We start from the raw sequence: 25,495 nt of genomic DNA on the forward strand, positions 1-25,495 counted from the left end.
CTTTTGTTAATATTTGGACTTGTGGAATATGCTTTATTTATCCACTGAAAATAAAACTAAAAGTTACAATTTAAAGGTGATTTGGGGGTGAAGTTTTATAGGCACAAAACAGCTGGAGAGGTGTCTCAGAGAGCATGCCAAACACCATTACTCATATAGTTTCTAGGCACTAGTCAAGGAAAGGAAGAATAAGGACTGGAATTGTTGGAAACAATCTATCCAGCCTTCTTGCAGTGCCAGCATGTTATCAGTCAGGTCATGGATACATGGCCCAACACAGTCATTTTGGGGACTCCACAGATGTTTCTCAAGTACATTCACAAGCTTCTCTCTCAAATACCTGCCCTTGCCTCTTACACATGTGTCTGCTTGCCCACCGTTGGGGGTGGAGCCTCAGCTGGGCAGCTTCTGCCCATCCTGCTCCTTCTTGGGGTGCATCTCTGCCCCCTAAACTGCAAGGTGACTGAGGTAAGTCAACACTGCAAAAATTCACTCATCACTCATTCTGCACACATCACATAATGGAACCGGGGCAGGGCAGCAAAGCCTTCTAGAATCCAAGCATGCCTCTACTTTGTCACCTGAAATCTCCTTGGTCTTACTTACAAAGCCATCATGAAAACAGTTTTTCTACCCACTACTTACTGTTCATTATAGCTGGACTGTTCTCTACATAAGGTTGGTCATAGAATGGGTACCAAGTCACCCTCATCATATTCACACCTCCCTGACCGTCCTCTCAGAAGCTCACAGATAACTTAGTGCCTTGTATATGGTCTCATCTACAGAGATAACTGAATAGATAACTCCATCACATATGCATAATGCACATATACTCATATATAAACTTCATATATATGATATTTTTAGAAGAAGTGCATATATATTTTATTCTCATAGGAATTATATTGCCACATGCAATGTCAGATGCTTATCACATTTCCAGTGGTTATAGTTGATTTTTAAAGTTTTATAATAAATACAACCTTGGAGAATCTGACCCTGGAACAAGGGCATATCCCATGAAGTTTATCAAATGGATTTAATTTTCTTCAACTTAGAAGGACATAAAAATTAATTTCCTCAAGGAGATTGGATAACAGCTTTTAGTACACGTACTCCACTTATTTCACATCCTTTGCTTTGACACTTCTGAGTGAAAAGGTCTGATGCCTTGAGTCTGGCATCTCATATTTGGATAATGGAAGAAATATTTATTTTCTAGCTTTATAGAAATCCCTAGGTGGATCTGAGTCCTAAACAGCTTTGTAAATTATACAGTAAATGTTCTGTCTTGAAGTCCATGCAAGGACTGAGTCAGGAAGTGTTGGGTATGAATGGACAGAGGTTGCCATGAGAGATGTAAGCAGAAGATTTACAGAGAGAATGAAAATTTACATCCTTAGTGGGCGTTTTGTTGATGGCTTGTAATAGTCTCCGAGGAGGTTTACCTTGCATGTCTGGTATCTTCAGAACAAATAGCCTCAGCTTGCACTGACCTTGATATCATTATGAATTATTTTAACAGGGAGAAACTTGGGAAAACATCTCTAATGTATTAGATACCACCCTGCTAAATGCAGCATCTGGAATAAAGGTCTTCGGTATCATCTGTTTACTGTGTGCTGGAGACACGCCAGGCTATCAAAGCTAGCATGAATATGTAGATCGTTTTGCCTTCAAATAAGCTGGTACCCAAGCTTGGAATTCTTTTCCATTAATATTTGCAATAACCTGTAAATTTTAGAAGGCTAAGAAGCAGAAAGTTATTCAAATATTTGCGGTAATATTATATATGGGATCATTAAAGGCAACTTCTTAAAGAAAACATACATCAAAAGAAAATGATCTCAAGTAATTCTATTGGACCCAGCATTCTACTCGCTATGTTTCATTTGGATTTGCTTGTTTGATTAGCAGGTTATCTTGAAATAAACCATTTAATATGTCTGTTTTTTTAGCTTATGAAAGAAAGAAGTTGAACCAAGTGATCTATAGGTCCTTTCCAGCTTTAAAATTCCATGAGTCAATGAATATGAATGGAAGTAAGAAACACAGAACACTAAAAAGACAAAAATTAGAAATTATGATTTATTTTTAAGAAAATAGTAAATTAGGAATGTATTAGTATCAGTTTGCACCAAGGAATGCAGAGTGGACAACTATGGTACTCGGTGAGGGGCAGGGCAATGACTGATTGAGGAGGTGAAAAAATTGTAGCTTTATAAGTAACATCTTTAAAGACTAGGTCTGAGCTGTATTTCCCCTTCTATTCTATTTGTAACAGGATGGATCCATGGACTGCTGGATGAAGTGGAACCTGAAAGCAAAGAGAATTAACTCTTTACCCAAGATGATTCTCTCTGAAGTCCATCCTCGTGTGAATACACTGAAGACTCCTACAATGCACTGTGTGTACCATTTCACTAACAAACAGTATCATTTACAAGAATATGTTTATTATATTAGCTGACCAGGGGTGCAGATGGTCTGGGACACAGGGAACAGACATAATGAATAGTGAAAAATGGAAAACATCTTCTGACTCTTAGATACTTACTGGCTCTTTTAACTACTAAACAACAAGGTCGCCAGAGGTACTGAGAATATCAGTTACAGCAGGAGCTCTGGGGGCTGTCAGGATAGGCTTGGTGTGGAACAGAGGGTATCACACAAAGAAAGAGGAAAGTAAATACCACATGACACAAATCATGAACTAAATGCACCCACTAAACCCAGAGGAAAGTTTCATGTATCTTCAGGTTTTAGAATTCTCATTTGCTCTTTTTTTTTTTTTTTGCCATTAAAAACACTCAGTTATCTTGTTTCCATTTAGACTGTCTAAGTGAAAGGATGATACTAGGGAAAGTTACAATAGCAACTTCACAAAGTAGTTACTAGTAGAGATTCTAAAAGAATATGAATCAAACTTCTAAAACCAGATGTAGAGACTTGGAAAGTCAAGTGATCTCGTTCATTTGTGGGGCCAAAGGGAGATCAGTCACCCTAAGGATGTGCCAGACAATTTTTCCCCATCTAAATATAGTCCTGTGAACCAGGACTACAAATCTTCATTTCTGTTTCCACTTTCCTTCTGAGACTGCAGTAGACGATCAAATCTTTCTCTCTGCTCACTACTCCCCTGGGATAGAGTAACGTGAAGCTCTCTGAAAGGAAGACATGTGGTACCTTCTGATGGAAAGGATTCTGATTAGAGCTAACTCTAAGTTTATAATCACTGCTTACTTGTGAGAACCCAAACGTATTGTGAGAACATAATGAACAGTAACTGATAAAAAAACAAAAAAAGACTTTGGTATGACCAAATATTTACAACACCCAAAGAGTCACATCAGTAGAAAAGACCTATGACATTGTGTAAGCAAAACATTTGTTTACTTAACTGGCAGAAATTAATTTGCCATTGTGGTTCTATTTAGACAGGCAAGAGATATTTATTGAGTATCTATCGCATTCATGTAAAAGTGCTTAGGGATGTAAGCTATTCTATTTTCTATGCTAATGTTCCTATGAAAACAGCATAGCTTGGTTAGATAAGCAGTACACTTAAATGTCATGTAAAGAATAAATAAACAGGTGTGATTGCATTTTTAAGGACAGAGAAATCATGTCCAGGTGAGGCTAAGAGGAAATGCTTCCTGGCTATGCAGACATTTGAATTTGGCCTGGAAAGACTGGTAGTTATGCGGATGAGGATATGCTGTTTTGCAATTGTAACAGTATAAACTACTGAGTTTTGACACTTAACATTATCTGAATCTACATACGTATGACTATCAAAAGTGTATATTTAAGAAATTGACACGTGTATACTATTGATGCTACATATAAGATAGATAACTAACGAGAACATACTGGATAACACTGAAAACTCCAATCAATGTACTGTGATTTGAGTGGGAAGGAAATCCACAAAGGAGGGGACAGATGTATATGTATGTCTGGTTCATTTTGTTGTACAGTGGAAAACAACACAACATTGTTAAGCAACTATACTCTAATTAAAAGAACAAAAAGCTTAGCAAGTATATTTCTATCTTCCATTAGCATCTAAAAACTAAGTTTCAATTGATTCAGCATTTAAAGGTCAATGGTGCTTTAAAATTGAGGAAACTTAAATATGTTAATAGTGTGCTAGGGAAGGGGCATTCTGCAGTAAAGACAGGAGTAGTATAAATGTAAACGTGTAGAAGGAGAGATAGATGGACGACATAGAGATCATTTTCTTTCCTGTGTGAAGTTAAATGTCAGTCACCAAATGTCTCTGTGCTTTGGGTTAATTATCCATGAGACTAGACTGGAAGAAGGAAAAAATATGATTATAATCAGTTTGCTTGATATAAAATTCTGTGTAAATGAATAACTAGTATAAGGAGATATGTTTAACCAGATATTGATTGTTTTAGAGGTTTTATCTGTAGAAGCTGTGCATTTTTATTTGCGATTGACTCCAATCTGCAATGCGAACATACATATAGTTGTAGCAGTAAATACAAGTAAGAGGTCTTACCAAGACAATGAAGAATGGATTAGCTGGAAATCCAAGGTAAAAGGCATCAAGCCTCAGCCAAATGACAAAGTAAAGAATAACATTTCAAACTTCATTTGAAATAGATACAGTTACACAATGAATACGATGGCTATTTCATCCTGGAGCTAGGCAGCAGTTGGCAGGGCCACATTGTGATAAAATGTCTCTGGATACCTCCTGATAATGAGTCTATCCTGGACCTTATGAGAAGAAAGGAAAGTGCTGGCTGAGATTAGTGGGCATGCAATTGCCTCCAGCCATGGACAGTCATGGCGGCATGTGTGAATCACTGGAAGGAAATGACACTCTGGGGTCAGTGAAGGCATGCCCCGACGCGGGCCATAGTCAGAGATCCCTTCTATTATAGGAGACAACTTGATCCCTTATCTATTATATTTGCTACTCCTCCCTCATTTTTTTTTTAAATTCTACCTGCCACCAATCAGATATCACACTTGCATTTCTTCTCTCAACTGAATCCCTGCATGTGTCTCAATAGAGGAAGCAGAATCTGTACTGGCTTGTCTCACATTGCACTATTCTTTTTATTACCCCAACCTAACAGTAAATAATTTCTTTACACTTAGTTTGTCCTGTACACTTGTTTCTCCTGTGGCATTTTATGTTATCTTCTTGTATTCTTATTTAAATCATTAACACTTCAGGAGCTTATAATCAAAGAGGAGGTCAAAGACCCCTAGAGAGAATAGCATATATCATGTTCATTTTTATACTCTTCACTGGACACAAGAGAAAGGGGTATTTTATAAATATCTCTTTGAAGAGTAGAAGCATGAATGAAAAAATAAATTTTTCAATATTTTATTTTTTATCCTATGGAAATTCCATAAATATCTAGGCATGGTTAACTCCTAAGATGGGTTGCTGCCAGAGTGCATGTTTCTGGACACTAAGAACTTCATGATGTAGCATTTTTAGTTATACCTTTATTAAAACAAAGTTATTAATAGAAATACTTAAACAATATCCATATCAACTCTTTAGCTGAATTTCATCTGTGAGATTGACTTTTGGGTATTATATGTTCAAAATTACCCAGAAACAGAAGTCTGCTTTGATTTTATTGACTCTGTAACTATTTATGTGACTTAATTCTCACATTCTTTTAAAGTAGTTTTTATAGTGTAAGTTTTGTTTTATATTTATATAATCTAGTAAGACTATATACATATATATATATATACATATACACACACACACCAACCTAGATAGCATATTAAAAAGCAGAGACATTACTTTGTCAACAAAGGTCCATCTTGTCAAAGCTATGGTTTTTCCAGTAGTCATGTGTGAATGTGAGAGGTGGACTATAAAGAAAGCTGAGCACCAAAGAATCAATGTTTTTAAACTATGGTGTTGGAGAAGACTCTTGAGAGTCCCTTGGACTGCAAGGAGATCCAACCAGTTCATCCTAAAGGAAATCAGTCCTGAATATTCATTGGAAGGACTGATGCTGAAGTTGAAACTCCAATAATTTGACCACCTGATGTGAAGGACTGACTCATTAGAAAAGACCCTGATGTTGGGAAAGATTGAAGGCAGGAGGAGAAGGGGGTGACAGAAGATGAGATGATTGGATGGCATCACCAACTCAGTGGACATGAGTTTTAGTAAACTCTGGGGTTGGCGATGAATAGGGAGGCCTGGCGTGCTGCAGTCCATGGGGTCACAGAGAGCCGGACATGACCGAGTGACTGAACTAACACACACACACCCACACACACACACACGTAACACAAACAGACACACATACTCATCACATACGGACAGTGTTATATTTTACCTAAACCTTGTGATACTGGAAAATAAAGAAGGTTAAGAAATACCCCCATCATTCTGTGTTTCAGAAAAATAGTAACATACCACTCTTCCTTATGCAAGCTGATAAAACTAATGGATGTCTCCTTGTTTACCTATGACAAGGCCAGGTAAAAGACCTTCCAAATTGCCACTTTTTGCTTCATAAAAGGCTAATTGAACTGCTTGCCCCACAAGCTTGTTAACCAACTTGCTAACTAAAGTTTGTTAACCAAATTCTGGTTAAAATTTTCTCTTTCCTACATTCCTGAATTTAACCCACTCTCAAAGTGGGCAGCAAATACAGCCAGCCCCTCCAGAGATGGGCTAGCCTCAGAGCAAACCATTCTCTGATCTAGTGCACAACTTCACTTCACCTTTTTTTATGCTTCCCCACATCCAGTTCCTTCCTCCTTTGTTTGCACCCATTTGAAAAAGAAAAGCTCTTCGTGGTGAACAGTTGGGATAATGTCAGATCTCATGGTCAGAACTCTTCCCATTGCAATTGTCTCCATCCTCTGTGACAAGGCCCTTCTCCCATAATCCTTCCCAATGAAGCCCCTCCTTAAGAGATTCAAGTTTGATTGTTATAACCACACACACACATGCCAAGCATACATGTACATGGATATACATACATACTGTAAAAGTCAAATAATTAAAAAAAGAGATAAAATTAAAAAAACAAACAAACAAAAAAACAGCAAATGTCCTAAAGTAATCACCAAATATGTTAAGGGAGGAGATAAGAGACAAAGATAGAGGGAAAGACAGGGATAGAATGGATAAGAGAGTTCTGGTTTCATTAATCTGGGACCTTATAAATGCACAAAACTTTTAAAACAACAAAAAAAAATTATTTAATCTCCTTTCACGTGAATTTAGGAGAAACAAAATGTATAATTAAAACTGCAATAATGATTAAGTTAAAAAGTTGATGAAAGAGATACTACTTTTTTTAACAATGCTGTTAAGGTGATGTTGTTAAAGTGCTGCACTCGATATCCAGCAAATTTGGAAAACTCAGCAGTGGCCCAAGACTTGAAAAGGTCAGTTTTCATTCCAGTCCCAAAAAAAGGGCAATGCCAAAGAATGTTTAAACTACCACACAATTGCACTCATTTCACACACTAGCAAAGTAATACTCAAAATCTTTTAAGCTAGGCTCCAATAGTACATGAACCAAGAACTTCCAGATGTACAAGCTAGATTTAGAAAAGGCAGAGCCACCAAAGATCAAATTGCCAACATCCATTGAATTATAGAAAAAGCAAAGAAATTCCAGAAAAGCATCTACTTCTATTTCATTAATTATGCTAAGACCTTTTACTATATGGATCAAAACAAACTGGAAAATTCTTTTTTTTTTTTTTTTTGAAAATTCTTAAAGAAATGGGAATAGCAGATCACCTTAATTGTCTCCTGAGAAAGCTGTATGCAGGTCAAGAAACAATAGTTAGAAACACACATGGAACAAAAGACTGGTTCAAATTTGCAAAGGAATATGTCAAGGTTTTGGCATAGTCAATAAAGCAAAAGTAGATGTTTTTTCTGGAACTCTCTTGCTTATTCAATGATCCAGTGGATGTTGGCAATTTGATCTCTGGTTCCTCTGCCTTTTCTAAATCCAGTTTGAACATCTGGAAGTTCACTCTTCATGTACTGTCGAAGCCTGGCTTGGAGAATTTTGAGCATTACTTTGTGTGTGAGATGAGTGTAAATGTGCTGTAGTTTGAACATTCTTGATATTGCCTTTCTTTGGGATTGGAATGAAAACTGACCTTCTCCAGCCCTGTGGCCACTTGGCCACTGCTGAGTTTTCCAAATTTGCTGGCATATTGAGTGCAGCACTTTCACAGCATCATCTTTTAGGATTTGAAATAGCTCAACTGGAATTCCATCACCTCCACTAGCTTTGTTCCTGGTGATGCTTCCTAAGGCCCACTTGACTTCATATTCCAGGATGTCTGGCTATAGGTGAGTGATCACACCATCTTGGTTATCTGGGTCATGAATATCTTTTTTGTAAAGTTCTTCTGTATGTTCTTGCCACCTCTCCTTAATATCTTCTGCTTCTTTTAGGTCCATACCATTTCTGTCCTTTATTGTGCCTGTCTTTGCATGAAATGTTCACTTAGTATCTCCAATTTTCTTGAAGAGCTCTCTAGTCTTTCCCATTCTATTGTTTTACTCTATTTCTTTGCATTGATCACTGAGGAAGGCTTTCTTATCTCTCCTTGCTATTCTTTGGAACTCTGCATTCAAATGGGTATATCTTTCCTTTTCTCCTTTGCCTTTAGCTTCTCTTCTTTCTCAGCTATTTGTAAGGCCTCGTCAGAGAACCATTTTGCCTTTTTGCATTACTTTTTCTTGAGGATGGGCTTGATCACTGCCTCCTCTACAGTGTCATGAACCTCTGTCCATAGTTCATCAGGCACTGTCTATCAGATATAATCCCTTGAATCTATTTGTCACTTCCACTGTATAATTGTGAGGGATGGGAATTGATTTAGGTCATACCTGGATGGTTGAGTGGTTTTCCCTACTTTCTTCAACTTAAGTCTGAATTTGGTCATAAGAAGTTCATGATCTGAGCCACAGTTGACTCCCAGTCTTGTTTGTGCTGGCTGTATAGAGCTTCTCCATCTTTAGCTGCAAAGAATATAATCAGTCTGAATTCAGTATTGACCATCTGGTGATGTCCATGTTTAGAGTCTTCTTTTGTGTTGTTGGAAGAGGGTGTTTGCTATGACCAGTGTATTCTCTTGGCAAAACTCTGTTAGTCTTTGACCTGCTTCATTTTACACTCCAAGATCCTGATGCTGGGGAAGATTGAAGGAGAGAGGAGAAAGGGTGACAGAGAATGGGATGGTTGGGTGGCATCACTGACTCTATGGACATGAGTTTGAGTAGGCTCTGGGTGTTGGTGATAGACAGGGAAGCCTGGCATGTTGCAGTCCATGGGGTTGCAAAGAGTCAGAGAGGACTGAGAGACTGAACTGAACTGATGTCAAGGCTGTATATTGTCACTCTGATTATTTAGCTTCTATGCAGAGTACATCATATGAAATGCCAGGCTGGATGAAGCTCAAGCTGGAATCAAGATTGTCAGAAGAAATATTGTCAGAAGAATTAGCCTCAGATATGCAGATGACACCACCCTAATGGCAGAAAGTGAAACAGAACTAAAGATCCTCCTGATGAAGGTGAAAGAGGAGAGTGAAAAAGCTGGCTTAAAACTCAAGATTGAAAAAACTAAGATCATGGCATCTTGTCCCATCTGTAGTCATGTACAGATGTGAGATTTGGACCATAAAGAAAGCTGAGCACTTAAGAATAGATGCTTCTGGACTGTGGTGCTGGACAAGACTCTTGAGAGTCCCTTGGACATCAAGGAGATCAAACCTGTCAATCCTAAAGGAAATGAACCTGAATATTCATTTGAAGGACTGATCCTGAAGCTGAAGCTCCTATGTGGAGCTGATTTTTTGGAAAAGACTTGATGCTTGGAAAGGCTGGGAGCAGGAGGAGAAGGGGCAACAGAGGATGAGATGGTTGGATGGCATCATCAACTCAAAGGCCACAAGTCTGAGCAAACTTTCGGGCAACTGTGAAGGACAGGGAGGCCTGGCATGCTACAGTCCATGGGGTTACAAAGAATCAGACTCAACTGAGCAACTGTACAGCATAAGTTTAAGAAAAACAGAAATTTTAAGAACAAGAACAATACAAAAAACCTCGAATAGCCAAAGCAATATTGAGAAAGGAGAATGGAACTGGAGGAATCAACCTGCCTGACTTTAGGCTCTACTACAAAGCTACAGTTGTCAAGACAGTATGGTACTGGCACAAAGACAGAAATATAGATCAATAGAACAAAATAGAAAGCCCAGAGATAAATCCACACACCTATGGACACCTTATCTTTGACAAAGGAGGCAAGAATATACAATGGAGAAAAGACAATCTCTTTAACAAGTGGTGCTGGGAAAACTGGTCAACCACGTGTAAAAGAATGAAGCTAGAACAATTTCTAACACCATACACAAAAATAAACTCAAAATAGATTAAAGATCTAAATGTAAGACCAGAAACTATAAAACTCCTAGGGGAAAACGTAGGCAAAAGACTCTCTGAAGTAAATCACAGCAGGATCTGCTATGACCCACCTTACAGAGTAATGGAAATAAAAGCAAAAATAAACAAATGGGACCTAATTAAACTTAAAAGCTTTTGCAGAATGAAGGAAGCTGTAAGTAAGGTGAAAAGACAGCCTTCAGAATGGGAGAAAATAATAGCAAATGAAGCAACTGACAAAGAATTAATCTAAATAATATACAAGCAATTTCTTCAGCTCAATTCCAGAAAAATAAGTGACTCAATTAAAAAAAAAAAAAAAAAAAGCCCAAAGAACTAAACAGACATTTCTCCAAAAGAGAAATACAGATGGCTAACAAACACATGAAAAGATGCTCAACAGCACTCTTTATCAGAGAAATGCAAATCAAAACCACAATGAGGTACCATCTCATGCCATTCAGAATGGCTGCTATCAATAAGTCTACAAACAATAAATGCTGGAGAGGGTGCAGAGAAAAGGGAACCTTCTTACCCTGTTGGTGGGAATGCAAACTAGTATAGCCGCTATGGAGAACAGTGTGGAGATTCCTTAACAAACTGGAAATAGAACTGCCATATGACCCAGCAATCCCACTGCTGGGCATTCACACAGAGGAAATCAGAATTGAAAGTGACATGTGTACCCCAACGTTCATCGCAGCACTGTTTACAATAGCCAGGACATGGAAGCAGCCTAGATGTCCATCGGCAGATGAATGGATAAGAAAGTTGTGGTACATATATACAATGGAATATTACTCAGCTATTAAAAAGAATGTATTTGAATCAGTTCTGATGAAGTGGATGAAACTGGAGCCTATTATACAGAGTGAAGTAAGTCAGAAAGAAAAACACCAATACAGTATATTAATGCATATATATGGAATTTAGAAAGATGGTAACGATGACCCTATACGTGAGACTGCAAAAGAGACACAGAGGTAAAGAACAGACTTTTGGACTCTGTGGGAGAAGATAAGGGTGGGCTGATTTGAGAGAATAGCATTGAAACATGTATTATCACAGGTGAAATAGATCGCCAGTCCAGGTTTGATGCATGAGACAGGGCGCTCAGGGCTGGTGCACTGGGATGACCCTGAGGGACGGGATGGGGAGGGAGGTGGGGGGAGGGGGTCAGGATGGGGAACACATGTACACCCGTGGGGAATTCATGTCAGTGTATGACAAAAACCACCACAATATTGTAAAGTAATTAGCCTCCAATTAAAATAAATTAAAAAAATAAAATAAAATTTCATGTTTCAATTTATGGTTTTATTTATTTCCTCCATGCCAAGAAAGAAAAGGGCAGTAACAGTCTCACTTATCATACCTCCCTTCTCCAGTTTCTACATAGTAATGTGATGTATTAATTTTGATTATATTTACCGAGATTTAGGGTAATTTCTTTCTGTCATTTTGAATATTTTTTTAATTCAAAAAGCTCCCGCTATTATTTATATATTTAAATAGCTTTAATGAAACCATGGCATCTTAAAAAAGTATGTCTTCTATAATTACTGAAATCTTTGATTCATCTTTCAACTTGCTGAAATTAATATTTAGGACATTTTCTTTTTGTGACTGTCATTGTTTGTGTTTTCAAGAAGAGATCATGTATATTAAACTCTCTGAAAGACTGCTTGTTTCTTTCCTTCCTAAACTAAATCTTGGTGTATAATATTACTTCTTTTCCTTCAAAATTTGGCAGCATTGTTCCCCTGGCTTCTCATCACAAATGTTTGACAGTCAAGGTGCATGAGGCCAGTGCAGTATTGCTTTTTTTGTCTATAATTTGCTTCCCCTCTCTGGATAGTCTAAATACTTTTACCTTTATGCTTGAATTTTAAGAATTACTGATCTAAGATATTTCACATTATTGAATATTATGTTTAAATTATCCCTAACTATGCATATTTAGATTTAAAGAGTCATTTACTTCAGGTTAAGGAACTAATTTTCCATTATTTTTGAGTGTCCTTTGTTATGTTTGTTAAGGATACACTTCAAGGATACACAGTGTCTTCACCTCTCTCACCAGTAAATCAGATATCAGCTTTCCTTCTGCTATAATCTTGCATTTTGCTTTTCTCATTTGTCATCCCTGGAAATTTCTCATGCTTTCTTTCCATGTCTGTAATCTGAACTTTTAAAATGTGTTTTCATCTCCTTGCTGCTTTTCTATTATTTCTTAACCCCGCAATCTCCTCTTTCTTTTCTGTCTATTCTTTTGAGGCTTCTTACTTGGGCAGGTTGTCAATACTTTCCATTTTCTCTCATATATTGTGTGTTCCTGTGCGTGTGTGTGTGTGTGTGTGTGTGTGTGTGTGTATAAGAGAGAGAGAAATTTACTACTTCCCCAAAGATCGGAGAACTGGTTGGTTTCTCCTTTGAGCTAGAACTTGAAATTTGAGTATTTATTTTCTTAACTAACTTTGTTTATACCTCGAGGACATGTCTGGGGACAGGCATGAGTTCATACAGAGTGATGTTTATTATGCTCTGTAAGGGACCAAGTTCTGGTTCCTATATGTGGGGAAAAAATGTTTACCAACCCCAGGAGGAGTGAGCCAGCTAAAAAACCATATGAGTTCTTATTGTAGCCATGGCTCCACTCCAGTCTGCTGGGCCCAGTAGGTTTATCACGATTCCCTCATCTATCTCCTCCTCTGCCTTTGGGATGCTATAGTTTCTTTAGGGGGGCTCACATAACCTACTAAGGGGGTATTCACCCTTTCTGCAGACTGAGTTGTTTCTCCCACTGAATGTCTGGAGCCAGAGCTTTCATCTCCATTAGAGATACATCCATATTCCCTATTTTCTATAACTGATCTGTTAAAAACAGGGGAAAAAATACCATATAGTCAGTTAAGGCCCTATCGGAGGATATTCATGAGAATTCTCAAAGTTACAGCTTCTCCCTATTCCAGAAATACTATTTCTTTCTTTGACCTCAACTTTGGAATTGCATGGCATTAGGCTATGCCCTCTATTTGGGGTTGCTTTGAGAACAGTTCTTTGCTGATTTTGACAATGTTTTCAGTCAATGCTTTTTTTTTTTTTTTTTCCTTTCTTTGTCACTATTACCTAGAAGAGTACCCTCAATCCCAAAGGCTATCTGGACTCCCAGACATCAGTCATGTCCACACAGAACGGTCTTTCATGTGTTCACCATTTCAGTCTCTGGTGAGGCCCGTTTCCTGCAGGCCTCACGGGATAATGTCCTGCTGCTGTCCCTGCTACCAGCCTTCCCCCTTCAACACAGCCACCCTTCCTGGAGACTGATTGTCTCCGAAGTTCCTCTACATTCCTAAAACCTCAAGCTGTGTAAAAGTACTTCTGTGCTATAGCCAGTTCTCACATTTGATCCGAATACTAATTGAACTTTGTCTCCAGAAACCCAAAGAAGTGCAGCTTATAGTTAGGGTTCACATAATCTTCTTCTTCTTCAGATCCACGTCTTGACGTTTCTTTACAGCCTGCTTTCTCCCGGCACTCAGACCAGGTCTGTGGGTCCTACCTCTAATTCTCTATCTGTCCATGTAATATTAGTAAAACTTGTGAAGAAGATGAAGAGGGCTGGGAGCAGATCTCACTTCCCCAATTCTCTGGAAAGAGACCTAAATCTCATTTTAATTCCCTGAAACACCTGCTAAATATATGTGAACAGTTGAGAGGTTAGGGTATGCTTCATGTGTATTGTAAAATTAAAATATATAGTTAAATTTTTGCATAAGCCCACAATTGTTTACATAGAATGAATTTCTCAAAATAGTTAATAAGGATGCAAAATTCTAAAATTTTTTTCCTCTATAAATGTCCTAATGTATCATACTGATAGGAAGAGTGCAGAGAGAGAACATTACCTAAAATGATGGACAACAAATTAGCTTACCTTATTTAGGATTTCTTTGTTTACTACTAGTGAGGTTGAATACTGTTATGAGTGGTTACTGGATAGTTGCATTCTGTACCTGTCCTTTGTCAATTAATTTTATTGGTATGCTTTTCTTACTGATTTATGTTAAAAAAATTTTATTTGTCTTTCTTCTTCCACATCACCACAACCACCACCACCATCCTCTTCTATCTACCTAAATCTATCAATATTTTGCTGATATTCTTTTATATGTGTGTATATATATACATATACATATACATATATATATATATATATATATACATATACATATATATATATATATAGAACCGCCAGGCTCCTCTGTCCAGGGATTCTCCAGACAAGAATACTCTAGTGGGTTGCCACGCCCTCCTCCAAAGGATCTTTCCCACCTGGGGATCAAACCCACATCTGCCTGAATCTCATGCATTGCAGGTGACTCTTTATCCACTGAGTCACCTGGGAAGCCCATATCCATATGTGTGTGTGTGTGTGTGTGTTCCTTTATATATTGTTTATGTATTTGGCTATGTGGAGTCTTAGTTACAGCATGTGAGATCTTCATTATATCATGCAGGATCTTCCACTGTGGTGCAGAGACTCTTCAGCTGTGGCACAGAGGCCCCAGAGCCCATTGACCTCAGTAGCTGAGGCATGCGGGATCTTAGCTCCCAACTAAGGGGTCAAGCCCATGCCCCCACACTACAAGGCAGATTCTTAACCACTGGATGACCAAGGAAGTCCTTGCTCATGATATTTTTTAAGCAAGGGGAATTACACATTTGAGTAACTTTCTGAATATACTCTAGTCCTTGTATTCCCCTTTTACATTATGCCAATCCCAATGGTCTTGGCATTACTTTGCTATCATGTGAGATGAGTGCAATTGTGCAGTAGTTTAAACTGAAGAGCCTCTTGATGAAAGTGAAAGAGGAGAGTGGAAAAGTTTGCCTAAAACTCAACATTCAAAAAACTAAGATCATGGCATCCGGTCCCATCATTTCATGGCAAATAGTTGGGGCAGCAATGGAAACAGTGACAGCCTTTATTTTCTTGGGTTCCAAAATCACTGCAGATGGTGACTGCAGCCATGAAATTAAAAGATGCTTGCTCCTTAGAAGAAAAGCTATGACCAACGTAGACAGCATATTAAAATGCAGAGACATTACTTTTCCAACAAAGGTCCATCTAGTCAAACCTATGGTTTTTCCAGTAATCATGTATGGATGTGAGAGTTGGACTACAGAGAAAGCTGAGCACTAATGAACTGATGCTTTTGAACTGTGGTGTTGGAGAAGACTCTTGAGAATCACTTGGCCTGCATGGAAATCCAACCAGTCCATCCTAAAGGAAATCAATTCTGAATATTCATTGGAAGGACTGATACTGAAGCTGAAACCCCAATACTTTGGCCACTTGATGTGACGAACTGACTCATTGAAAAAGACCCTGATGCTGGGAAAGATTGGAGGCAGGAGGAGAAGGGGACAACCGAGGATGAGATGATTAGATGGCATCACAAAGTCAATGGGCATGAATTTGAGCAAGCTCCGGGAGTTGGTGATGGGCAGGGAGAACTGATGTGCTGCAGTCGATGGGGACACAAAGAGTCTCGGACACTACTGAGTAACTGACCTGAACTGAACTGAATGATCTTCGCCTTCCATTTTTCTACCTTGGTACCCAGTCTTAAATCTATATTATCAGTATGAAACCTTGATTTTCTGATGCATTCCTAGACATCTACTCTTGTTTCTATGTTCTGGTCAGAATCCCTCATATATATCTTAATAGCTCTATCCTAAATGATGGTTTTGTTTTTCTCTCAGTTGTTTTTCTCTGGGAAGATAGCCTCTCTATTCATGTCCTCTTCTACCTATGTAATTTCATCCAATATTAAATCCCATCCCACAGTCCATTTCCTCTCCTCATTCTCTGATTTTCTAGACAGAATCTGACATCTAGCATGTACATAAGCAAGTGGATCGGTTTAATGTATTGTGTTCCCTCCTTATATGTATGAAGTTTATGAAAACAATGAGATTGCATTTTTTAAACAACTCCGGCAATCATAGAACTATAGATATGCATGGGAAAAAATGCTTGTAGACCTATAATACAGCAATTGTTTAAGAGTTTGTTAAAAGTTTTCTAAGATAAATAGGTATTTTCACCTGCCATGGTCACTTCTGACAATCTGAGCATGCTGGAAAGCTAAGAGTCAACCCTTAAAATAAAATTGTCATAGGAGTTACACTGTTTTCTGCCACGTGTAATTACAACGAATTATTCCATATAATAGCATTGGAAAATGATAAAAATGTTGTATGGCTCCTGTTACTGGTGCACTGCCCTATCCACATCCACACTGCCTTATAATAAAATGGCAAATGGCTTATTTGCTTTTTGGTTTGTGTAGGTGCTGGCTGAGTTGACACACTCTTGAATTTCATCTATTTTCAATCAAATGCTCACATAAACTTGGCTTCTCTCAGCTGCCTGAGCCCGTTACTAAGTTATATATTCCCTTTTCATTGCTCCATCACAGCACTATAGATTTGAATGACACAAGTCATCTGCGGTTTTGCTTATGAAAAGCTCTATAGCAACTTAAGATATTGTTTTCAGATTGGACTGCATTGTGCAACTCATATCCTAGTTCTGCCTTGACTCCCAACAGGGCTTCTTAGGTAGATAATAATATATTTGAATAGGAAACATCCAATCCAAAATATTTGCGCACACAGTAATTGAATGACTGCAAGTAGAAGATAATTTTCTTATTATTAATCCTGAACAGTTTAGCTCTACAGAATACCTGTACATTTCCAATATGTGTTTAGTTTCATTGAATTTTTTTTTCTCCCTGACATCTGGTTATTTAATCTTCTGCCAACATTGTGTCTGTGAAGCATATTTTTTCCAGCTATGCCCACTCAGCTTTTAGACTATTGATGTTTTCATAGAGAACAGTGCATGTGTGTCAAATTATGGCTATTGATCTATGTTTGTTTGTTAATGCAGACAGTTGTTTAGATAGTGTTATGGCTTGTCCAATTGTGGATATATAAATAAAAGGAGGAAAGGAGAAAAAATGCACTTTTTTTATATGAATTTCATTGTGGAGAGAAGACTGTTTGTTTGAATTGAAAATGCATTGGAATCAACGTTTCTTTAGATATGAGTTATCTTTTTCCATTTTTCAGTATCAAATGGAAGTAATAGGATGTAGAGCTATAATATAGAGAGAATTCCATTTTTCAACAAAAATAAATCTTTTTAAACTATATTGTGTCAAATTTCTTTTGTCTTTAAAAATGACTTTTCTATATACTCCAACATATTTCTTTGTATTAAATGAATACTGTCAAAACATGATTTAATTTTTTCAGTTCCCACCTATTAAAGATTCTTTGTTAAAAGTTTTCAAATAAAACATCTTGCCTGCCTAATTTTGCTTCTTGCCATCTTCTAATATTGATTGTCTCTACTAACTCTGTGCAATGTTTAAGATGGAGATGTAATTTAAATGGCTTTAATAATATTAATAGTAGTCTTCCTTTATTTTCATCCAAACTGTCAAGAAGTAATAACACAGAAACATAACACTATCTTTGTGAAAATGAAGTATGTGGCAGGCTAGAAGGCAGATGTCAAAGAGAGAAAGTGTGAATTGTTTGGAAGAATATAAGCATGAAGGCCCATATTAAAGATAATTCCTTTTCAAGCATCCAAATATAGATCAGGTTGCAATTAAAACCCACCACCTCATATTGTGTGCTTCAGACACTTCACAGAGCTTTCACAATCATTGTGTCAAGTAGCATGCCACTGACAAGAAATGGGTATCTAAGCTAGAGAAATATGGCCCTCAGACCCGGTGGGGAGTCTGTAAAAGGAAAACAAAATGATCTGCTAAATATGATATAATCAGCTGTTGTCAAATCAAAACTAGGCCCAAGGTATTCCACCCCGGGGCTCTTTTGTAAAGATTCATTACTCAGGCATCCAATATGTCCTAGCAAGGTGAAGGAAAAACTATAGGGTCCTGATCTGCATTTAAATCTGATCTTATCACTTATTAGAGTTTGATATCGTGCAATGCAGTAGTTCTCTCTGAGCTTCAGGCTCCTTGTGTGGCAAAGGATTCCTCCTTCTCAAGATCATTTTGAGGATTAAATAAGAAACTATTAGGAGCTTAGATAGTATGCTAAGAAAAGAGAATTTGTCAACTAATAAAACATGGGTCTCGCCTTTTAGAAGATCACATTCTTTTGGAAGAGGAAGAAAAATAAACTAACATCAAGTGAGCGCATGCCTCGATAAAAGAAACACGTGTGTCGTGAGAGCCAAGAAGGGACACGTGCCACTGTCAGAGCTGAGTAGGGCTGAGGGTGACAGAGGCCCTCGGGGAGAGATGGGGTTTGTCTTGAACCTAACAGACATGAAGATGCCACCCAGGAAGGAGAGCAGCTGCTCCAGGAAGAGGAACCAGCAACTGCAAGGTAGGAAGCAGGGTGACTTTCAGGAGCCACCGTATTAATAATTCCATATTCCAGTATTCTTGCCTGGGAAATCCAATGGACAGAGAAGCCTGGCAGGCTACAGTCCCTGGGCTCGCAAAGAGTCTGACATGACTTAGCAACTAAACAAAAGGTAGTCACTGGGTGATGTGAAGGAAAGAGAGGTGAACCATAAGTTTTTATGATTGTAAATTTTATAAAATCACCTTGATGAGTGTAGATTCATCCTCAAACAGTGCACCAGTAAGATTTTGAGTCGGAGACTTTCTTTGAAAGATTAACTTGACAGAAAATAAGAGTATATACAATATTAAAACTGTGGTTTGACCTGAGGCATGTCTTACAGGATAAATGTGTGTGTGTTAGTTACTCAGGCATGTCCTACTCTTTGCAACCCCATGGACTGTAGCCTGCCAGCCTCCTCTGTTGGAGGGATTTGCCAAGCAAGAATATTGGTATGGATTGCCATTTCCTTCTCCAGGGGTTCTTCCCAATCCAGGGATTGAATCCCAGTCTCCTGGTTTGCAAGCTGATTCTTTACCATCTGAGCCATATTCCACTATCTTATAATTAAATAAGATATGTTAAAATTGTTAATTGTCTACTTTTTAACAGTCCTCATATCTTCTTCCATCTGTTTTCATTTCTTTAGATCAAATGAGCACATACTTCAGTTTCCTGTTAGGAAAGGGTACATGGGAAATAAATTACTTGAGTTTTTTCACTTTTGAATCTTCATTCCATTCTCGGTTTTGATGTATCACTTGGCCAGGAGTAAATTCCAATTATACATAGTTTTCCCTCAGACTTTTGAAAGCATGTCTCTTGCCTTCCCAGTTCTGATGCTGCATTTGCAAAATCTCATACTTTCTAACTCCCAGTCCTTTGTATGGGACCAGCTGTTACTTGCTGATAGCTTACAGGATCTGTATTCAGAAAATCCATACTCAGTATTCAGAAAATTCATTAAGATATGCCCTGTCTTGGATGTAATGACTCCTTCCAATCTGGAAGCATGCCCCTCCATTCTAGGAAATTTTAATTTATTGTCATTTTGATAACTCCTCTTTCCCACCCATACTTTACTTTCTCTTTTCTCTCTTTCTGAATCCCCTTTGAATAGTTCGCCTTCTGGTTTGAGTGTTTCATTATCTTGCATCTTTCTATATTTTCTGTCTCTTTATAATTTTAAGTGTCTAAGAGACGTTTTTAACTTTGATTCCAACTCTTCTATTTATTGTTCTTATGTAATGTAGGCATTTTCAAGCATATTTAACTGTTTTCTAAATAATTCTGTTTATAACATCTGATTCACATTTTCATGGGTTTTCATACTGTCTCTCACCTAGCAAATATAAGGTACAAAAGAGCAAAGGCTATTCATCTACATATCCCAAGTACTGAGAACACTGACCAGCATAGATCATTTATGCTCCCATTTAATGAATATTTGTTGAATGAATAAATAAATTATGCTTCCTGGAAGACTCAATTAGAGTTCAGTTGAAGTTTTCTGCTGATTCCTGCTTTGTCTCTATTTCATTTAGTTTGTCTTGATATTTGTTTTCTCTCTTTGTCCTTGTCTCTCATGTAAGATGTTTTACTTAAAACCAAAATAAAACAAGTAAATAGTGAAACTTGGATATTATCTATACTTAAGAGTGAGGCCAAAATCACCTGATCAAAACTATCAGTGACATGGTCAGGGCTTGTTGGATGTGGCTATCATTACCGTGTGATATGATGGGGAGCTTTCTGTCCCATTGTCTTAGTCAGTATCTATAAACCTTTTCTCTCGGGCTAGAGAGCCTCTTTATAATATTCCTTGAGGATTGTATTCTTTTTCTTTTAGAATAATATTCCAGTCTTCTGCTGTGGACTAGAAGCCTGGCTTTCACAATTTGGAAAGCTTGTTAAGGGAAGAGAACTGTAGACATGGGAAATACCCCAATATATCTAAGATTAAAAATAATTTTTTTTTTCATTTTCAGGACAGACCTTATCCTTCAACTTTGCCTGTTATCTCTGAGCCAAGTGTACTGTTATGCATCTTTTATCAAGAGTAAACTTCCTTTATTCTTCTGACTAGAGGAGGCAGATTCTCCTGAGAGAATGGATTTTGAGATGGAACCTTGGTTTCTAACTACTCACTTTATAAATTCCAACAAATTGACTCAATTTTCAAATCCAGCCTGAAATCTTCAACCTCAAAAGTATCTGGTGACTCCAGTTACTAACTGGGCTTTGCAGAGTGAATCAAATTTCTTTATATGTTTTTTTTTCCCCTTATACTAGTAATTGGGCTTCCCTGGTAGCTCAGCTGATAAAGAATCTTCCTGCAATGCAGGAGACCCTGGTTTGATTGCTAGGTTGGGAAGACCCCCTGGAGAACAGATAAGCTACCCATCCCAGTATTCATGGGCTTTCCTGGTGGCTCAACTGGTAAAGAATCCACCAGCAATACGGGAGACCTGGGCTCAATCTCTGGTTTGGGAAGATCCCCTGAAGGAGGGCATGGCAACCCACTTCAGTATTCTTGCCTGGAGAATCCTCATGGACAGAGGAGCCTGGTGGGCTACAGTCCACGGGGTTACAAAGGGTCAGACATGAGTGAGTGACTAAGCATTGGAAAACACATATGAGTAATCAGGCTTATTCTTTAAATCTAATAAATGTGCTCTTATCTGCCAATCTGTTCATTCAAAAACTCTTGTTGACAGTTCTAGTCTGATATTTCATCCTGCCTAATTTTCTTTGGTTTTGTGGACTTATTCCTGAATTGTCACTTTAATGGACTTTGAACAAAGAGAAGAAATAAATGTTTGTGTTTTAGCTACCACCATTACAGGGAAACTATTTTAAACAGAAAGAGACCGAGAGGAAAGGCAAGGGAGAGATAGAGAGGAAAGGGAAGGAGAGGGTGGGAGAGGGGGAGAGGGGAGGAGAGGGAGGGAGAGACAATCTGAAACACACTTGCTTTGAACACTGCTATTGAAGCAATGAACATACCCGTAAATTTTTGCTCCATAGCAAAGTCATTTACTACTGCAGTCTATGTCAGGTTACCTCTTCAGTACTACAAATGGGACCCTAGCGAGTACAGATTGATCACAGCACCCAAAGGGAATATTTTCCTCTTTGTAAAACTTTACATTCTCTGTGTCCACTTGAAACTTTCCGCAGTTTCTATTTTGTTGTTGCTATTTTTAACTTGAGGAACTTTTTTTTGTATCTTAAATATATTAATCGTCTTTATACTACAAAAATGTACTGTTTATACAGTTGTTTAGGTAGTATAGAAACCTACTTCCCACTTCTGCAAAACTCTTCCCAAATCACTCAAATCATTGTTTCTACTTCAATTCATTTTCTGAACTCTAAACCACTAATTCCTCTACTCATGTTTTTGTACATTTAATAAATTATTGAATTCTGCCTACTGTTGTTGTTGTTCAGTTGCTAAGTCATGTCTGACTCTTTGTGACCCCATGGAATGCAGCACACCAAGGTTCCCTGCCCTTCACTATCTCCTGGCATTTGTTCAAATTCATGTCAATTGAGTCAGTGATGCTATTCAACCATCTCATCCTCAATCACTCCCTTCTCCTCTTGCCCTTAATATTTCCCAGCATCAGAGTCTTTTCCAATGAGTCGGCTCTTTCCATAGGTGGCCAAAGTATTCGAGTTTCAACTTCAGCATCAGTCCTTCCAATGAATATTCAGGGTTGACTTTCTTTAGGATTGACTTGTTTATTCTCCTCAATGTCCAAAGGGCTCTCAAGAGTTTTCTCCAGCACCACATTTCACAAGCATCAATTCTTTGGTGCTCAGCTTTCTTTATGATCCAACTTTCACACCCGTACATTACTACTGTATAAACCATGGTGGTGGTGGGTTAGTCGCTGAGTCATGTCAGACTTTGCAATCCCATGGACCATAGGCCACCAGGCTCTTTAACTATAGGGACCTTTGTAAGCAAAGTAATGTCTCTCCTCTTTAGTATGCTGTCTAGGTTTGCCATAGCTTTTCTTCCAAGGTACAAATGTCTTTTAATTTCATGACTGCAATCACCATTCACAGTGATTTTGGAACCCAAGAAAATAAAATCTGCCATTGTTTCCACTTTTTCCCTGCCTGTTTGCCATGAAGAGATGGAACCAGATGCCATGATTTTCATTTTTTGAATGCTGAGTTTTAAGCCAGCTTTTTCCACTCTCCTCTTTCACCTTCATCAAGAGGCTCTTTAGTTTCTCTTCACTTTCTGCCATTAGAGTGGTATCATCTGCATATTTAAGATTGTTGATATTTCTCCTGGCAATCATGGTTCCAGTTTGGGATTTATCTACCCTAGCATTTCATATGATGTACTCTGCATAGAAGTTAAATAACCAGGGTGACAATATACAGGCTTTGCTGTACTCCTTCCCCAACTTTAAGCCAGTTCATTGTTCCATGTTTGGTTCTAACTGTTGCTTTTTACCTGCATAAGCTTTCTCAGGAGACAGCTAAGGTGATCTGGTATTGCCATCCCTTTAAAAATTTTCCATAGTTTATTGTGATCCACAGCCAAAAACCATTAGTGTAGTCAATAAAGCAGAAGTAGATGTTTCTTGGAATTTGTTTGCTTTTTCTATGATCCAATAGTGGTTGGCAGTTTGATATCTGTTTCCTCTGCCTTTTCTAAATCCAGGTTGTACATCTGGAAGTTCTTGGTTCACATACTGCTAAAAGGTAGCTGGAAGTATTTTAACCATTACCTTGTTAGCATGAGAAATGAGTGCAATTTTACAGTGGTTTGAACGTTCTTTGTCATTGCCCTTCTTTGGGATTGGAATGAAAACTGACCTTTTCCAGTCTTATGACTACTGCTAAGTTTTCCAGATTTGCAGGCATATTAAGACAACACCAACAGCACTGTCTTTTAGGATTTGAAATAGCTCAACTGGAATTCCATCACTCCATTAGCTTTGTAGTGATGCTTCCTACAACTCACTTGACTTCACACTTCAGCATGTCTAGTTCTAGGTGAGTGTTCTGTTTAGTTCAGTTGCTCAGTCATTTATGACTCTTTGGAACCCAATGGACTGCAGCAAACCAGGCTTCCCTGTCCACCACCAACTCCCGAGCTTGCTCAAACTCATGTCCATTGAGTTGGTGATGCCATCCAACCATCTCATCCTCTGTCATTCACTTCTCCTCCTGTCTTCAATCTTTCCCAGCATCAGGACTTTTCCAATGAGTCAGTTCTTCACATCAGGTGGCCCAATTATTGGAGCTTCAGCTTCACTATTAGTCCTCCCAAGGAATATTCAGGACTGATTTCCTTTAGAATTGACTGGTTTGATCTCCTTGAAGTCCAAGGGACTCTCAAGAGTCTTCTCCAACACCACAGTTCAAAAGCATCAATTCTTCAGATCTCAGTTTTCTTTATGGTCCAACTCTCACATCCATACATGACTACTGGAAAAACCACAACTTTGACTAGATGGACCTTTATTGGCAAAGTACTATCTCTGCCTTTTAATATACTGTCTAGATTGGTCATAACTTTTCTTCGAAGGAGCAAGTGTCTTAATTCCATGGCTGCAGTCACCATCTGTGGTGATTTTGGAGCCCCCCAAAATAAAGTCTGTTACTGTTTGCATTGTTTTCCCCTCTCTTTGCCTTAGTCACTAGACCACTTGATGAGTGACTATATGATTATGGTTATCCATGTCATTAAACTTTTTTGTATAGTTCTTCTTTGTATTTTTGCCACATCTTTTTTTTTCTTCTTTGTTTTGGTATCCTAGTTTTTTAAAAAATGTTTATTTTTAAATGAAGCAAAGATGAATATTTTAATTATTTAAGGTACAATTCACAATTCACAAAGAAGATAAACATTGTAAACCATTAGACACCTAACAACCAAGAAACAAAGATACATAAGGTGAAAATCAGAAGAAACATAAAGGAAAATAAATATATAATCATAGTGAGATATGTTAATATTTCTCTAAGAATATTTTATCAAGTGCAGAAAAAGTAACAATAGGAGCATCTTGAATGATGTCTTCTGCTTGTGGTAGGTCTTTGCCATTTCTGTCCTTTAATGTGCCCATCTTTGTATAAAATGTTCCCATTGTATCTCTGATTTTTTTTTTTTTATATTTCAGGGGATACTTAATTCTGCTTTTTGTATTTATTAAACTGATGAACTTTGAGTGATGAAGAGACTGAAATCAGACAGACCTAGATTTTAATTAAAAAAACCTTATTAACCACATAAACTTGAAGCTGTTACCTAATCTTCCTGTGCATTAGTTGTATAATCCTTAAGATGGGAGTAAAATAGCAACTATTTCATTAAGTAATCATGATCCATATAGTTCGATAAGTTGAAATAGTAATCTGTTTCTCAGGACTCAATTTGCAAAGATAGATAGATGAATTATCAAAAGGCAAAACATGTATCTTTCGATGAACTTTGAGGTTCAATCATTTTTTTTTTAATTATGTTACTAATAAAGCTGAGAAATCTCTAAGGAGAAAGACAAGATAATCAGCAGAGAAATAGAATGAATAAGAAGTCTGAATTTGTTA

The sequence above is a fragment of the Cervus canadensis genome, chromosome 23 (genome assembly GCF_019320065.1).
Source record: "Cervus canadensis isolate Bull #8, Minnesota chromosome 23, ASM1932006v1, whole genome shotgun sequence".
Classification (NCBI taxonomy): domain Eukaryota; kingdom Metazoa; phylum Chordata; class Mammalia; order Artiodactyla; family Cervidae; genus Cervus; species Cervus canadensis.